We start from the raw sequence: 5,000 nt of genomic DNA on the forward strand, positions 1-5,000 counted from the left end.
CAGTGATGTTGCACACCTGCAGCAGGAATTGGACTCAGTTTACAGATGGGCTGAGGACAATAATATGCAGTTTAATGCTGAAAAATTCGAAGCCCTGCGCTACCAACGTCCAAAACTGAATATTAAACTTACAGAGTACACTGGTCCACAGGGAATTTCAATCCCAGAGCCTAAATCAGTGAAAGACCTGGGTATCGACATGAGTGATGATACCTCTTTCCAAGTGCACATTACCAGAATGGCAACAAAGTGCAGACGATTGGCTGGATGGATCCTGAGAACATTCAGAACCAGAGATAAGGAAACCATGATGATACTCTGGAGGACATTCGTCCTCAGCCGCCTGGATTACTGCTCACAGCTGTGGTTACCCACCAGTCTGAAATTAACAGCAGACCTTGAAGCAATCCAGAGGAGATTCACAAAGAAGATTGTCTCTTTGCAACTGCTCAGCTACTGGGAAAGGCTGAAACAGCTAAGACTCTACTCCCTGGAGAGAAGGCGGGAGAGGTATGCAGTAATATACATCTGGAAGATCCTGGAAGGAATTGTGCCAAATGTTGGCATTGAAAGCTACACCAATGCCAGAACGGGACGACACTGCATACTGCCAAAGATCCTAGCAATGCCATCGCGCTTCAGGACCAGTTACTGCAACAACTTGGGATTCAGGGGCCCACAGCTTTTTAATATTCTTCCAAAGAGCCTGAGGAATCTGCACAAAGTAGATGTAGGAGTTTTTAAATCAAAGTTGGACCTCTTCCTATCGAGAGTCCCAGATGAACCTACCTCGCGGCAGGAGGTGCAAATGAGGGTTGCTAAATCAAACTCCATTCTTCACCAAGTGCCACATATTGTAAGAGGCTCCCTGTAATAACAGTGTAGCAACACGGTGGTGCATCAGCATGGCCGCAGCTCTAAGCTGAAACTTAAAAAAAAAAAATATATATATATATATATAGTAATATAATAATCGAGATAGAATCAAGTACTTGAAAATATATGCACCAGGTAAGGTTGGATAAACCTGTGGTTTCGGTCTATTGTTGGTAAGTATCAAATAGTATATTCCGGTTGCGTAGTCAGAGAAAACCAACACGATGAGTATGTAGAGCCTAGGGGCCTGTCCAAAACACACGATGCGTTGAATTGTACGTCATAGGAATACTTTTGATGTCTGACAAGTTGTAAATCTACTTTGTGCATTATAATCAGATGAATAGTAACATATGATGGATAAGTGTCATCTCATTGCAGCTGTTTCTTACGCATCTATGCAAAGATAAGAATATAACTTCATTACGCATCTATGCAAATTTGAGAACATTACTTCATTAGAATATATATATATATATATATATATATATATATATATATATATATATATATATATATATATATATATATATATATATATTATTACAAATTAAAAGGGTAAAGGATTATCAATTTATTAATTAATAGATCAATTAACAATTAACAATTTTTACCAAGCCCATCGGTATGAAAGCACCATTATTAGTGGAGAACTTATTTAAAAGCTCATATATATTTATAAATATAATTAAGGGATCAGCAAATATTTGCTTCACCATATACCGAAGTTCAGAAATAGCAGCTAAAAAAGCTGAGAATCCCACAGATAGCATCACTTGTAACTCACAAAGGCAAAAACAAGAAGAAAAAACAATGAAAACTAACCAATTCCGATGTTTAACAGTAAACGCGTTTCTAGATCATGATTGATAATAATCAATTTCCTTCATCAATACTGTATTCCAGTAGTAAATTTGACTATGCTAGCAAACTGTGTAAGCATGGACTAGTAACATTCGACACCGACACAGGTCTGAAAGCATAACCGAATCCAATTTGTAATAATTATTCACTCCCTGGTAGTATACGCAGATTCTCTGCGATATCACTTGTCGCGCACATGGTAATTTCTTGAGGGAAGGACAGTTAGACTGGCTGACCGAGGTGGAATCGGTTATGCTTTCAGACCTGTGTCGGTGTCGAATGTTACTAGTCCATGCTTACACAGTTTGCTAGCATAGTCAAATTTACTACTGGAATACAGTATTGATGAAGGAAATTGATTATTATCAATCATGATCTAGAAACGCGTTTACTGTTAAACATCGGAATTGGTTAGTTTTCATTGTTTTTTCTTCTTGTTTTTGCCTTTGTGAGTTACAAGTGATGCTATCTGTGGGATTCTCAGTTCTTTTAGCTGCTATTTCTGAACTTCGGTATATGGTGAAGCAAATATTTGCTGATCCCTTAATTATATTTATATATATATATATATATATATATATATATATATATATATATATATATATATATATATATATATATATATATATATATATATATATATAATCAGATAAAACGTAGTATTACAAACCAAGGAATATTCTAAGAACACAGGAGATACGTGGCTGAAATCTGACGAGGCCAGCTATGGAAAGTTGGCCATCGGATTTACGAATATTGTTTGTGAAATGGTGTAATAGGATACCTAAAGCCAGCTACCAGGGTGTGATAGGCGTCTGATAGATTTGTTCTGAGGAAGATTGGATTTGGGTGTTGAGGATATCTTATTGTAGGATTAGAGTAGTGGATAGCTGGGAGAGGCCTAAATATAAATTAAGGATAAAGAAAGAAACTATAAAAAAAACAAGCAAGGGTTAAGGAAAATAAATGCATGCAAGCCAATTAGGCCTAATTGGCTTATCCATCTTATGTTATACACATATGCATAACATGTATTATGTTATACATATATGCATACACATATACCTTTATTGTCGCCTGTTGGGGAAAAGAGTGCTCAATATCTTGCTAAATTTTAGCAATATTTTTTGTGGAGTTGGTTTGTTGCTCGTGGTGTTGACGAAAATTTATGAAGATCCAGTAGAGCTACACATGTTAATTGCAGTAACAAGAAACTGACTCAAACAAATTAATATAAAAAATGTATGCGTGTATATATATATGAGTGTGTGTGTGTGTGTGTATGTGTGTGTGTGTGTGTGTGCGTATGTGTGTGTGTGTATAAGAAGGAAAGAAAAGAAAGTGGAGATAAGGGACTTGATAATTGCTTATTATAAACAAGTTGGTCGTCTTCGCTTCTTACAGCTGTATCAATTGATATTCAATAATTCAATTACAAATTTGTACATTAAATTAAATTTAATATATACATTTGTAATTAAATTATTGAGGATTAATTGAAACAACTGTAAGAAGCAAACATGAAACATTTGTGAATAATAAACTACTAGCGACTTCCTTATCTCCATTTTCTTTTCTGTTCTTGTTTTGAATGGATATAAACTATATGATTAATTTATATCTATATATATATATATATATATATATATATATATATATATATATATGTGTGTGTGTGTGTGTGTGTGTGTGTGTGTGTGTGTGTGTGTGTGTGTGAACTGTATTCTCTTTCAAGCTAAAGAAGACATTAACAGTTTTCACACCGTTGCAGGGAATTTATTGCATCCGACTCAAAAGTTGTTCATCAGCAGGTTTAGTTAGTTCGGTGTGAATTTCGTCATCGATATATTTTCGTTCGTTATTCAATGCTCTAAGCTTAAGTAACTCATTTTTTTATATTCATTTTCTTTAGTACTAATAACTCCTTTAAGTTATCAATGTTGTTCGGACTCTTCTGAGATTAGTTTGATTTGTACTTTACATGGCAAAATTAATGCTGCTGAGTTCATCCCTTTTTCATATATTTCTGCCTTCTTATTTTTTTATTATGTTTCAAAAGGAAAATTGTCTAGCATTTAAGACCTTTGGATCAAATATGGCTAATACGGCTTTTAATGAAATGTGCTGACATTGGTATATTTTCATTATAGCTTTGATAATTTGGTGATGATTCTTTTTCAAAATTATTTCTGCAAATTAAGTGCAATGTTGTTGATAGTTCATTCAAATTTTGACTAACCGTCTGTGTAGATTGTATTCTTTGTTCATTTTCAGTTGCTTCACGGGTACGGTAATTTAATCCGTTGATTTTGTTTGTTAGAATATTTAAATTTGAGTCAATTTTTTTTATTCCTTCACTATGTCCTTGGTAATTTCATGTGGCGTGTTTCTAGTAGGTTTGGGGAAGCATTTTCCGTTCCATGTGTAGTAAATATTTGTAAGAAATATATATATATATATATGTGTGTGTGAGTGTGTGTACAAAATGGAAAAGGAAATGGAAATTTACAATTAACACTTGCCGCGCTTGCTAAAAATGAAAGTGACTGCTTCAAAAAAAACACCAATTCTACGATAAATACACAGACGAGCAATGCAATGAACGGTATAAAAAATAGGCTTATCTCTGTTTGTATTTACCGTAGAATTGGTGGTCTTTTTAAGCTATCGCTTTCATTTTGCGCAAGCGGTATATTTGCTCTTCTTTTCTTCATATATTTCATATTATACCTGTGTAGATGAAAGTCTTCCTAGCCACCTCTGTATTGCTGTTAATGACAGTAGTAATACTTCACACACACACACACACACACGCACACACACACACACACACACATACACACACGCACACACACACAAACACACACACATATATATATATATACATACATATGTAGAGAGAGAGATAGATAGGTAGATAGATAGATAGATAGATAGATAGATAGATAGATAGATAGATAGATAGATAGATAGAGTGGCAAAGAAAGAGGGTTGGATAGCTGAAATTGCACTGGTAGTGATATGGTGTTCTTCCGGATCAGATATGGTTTGATAATAAGATGTGACTAGTAATTGTAATAAGACTTTTGGTCTATAGAAATAATCAGTTATGTGCAGGTGATATACATATAGACTATACACACATACTTGTGCCCCCCCCCCACACACACACATATACACACACATTAACACCCGTACGATTCTGTATGCATACAGAGAGAATAATTGAGGTAGAGGACGCCAGCAATGATTTGCGTGTC

The sequence above is a fragment of the Octopus bimaculoides genome, chromosome 19 (genome assembly GCF_046866305.1).
Source record: "Octopus bimaculoides isolate indiv1 chromosome 19, ASM4686630v1, whole genome shotgun sequence".
Taxonomy (NCBI): domain Eukaryota; kingdom Metazoa; phylum Mollusca; class Cephalopoda; order Octopoda; family Octopodidae; genus Octopus; species Octopus bimaculoides.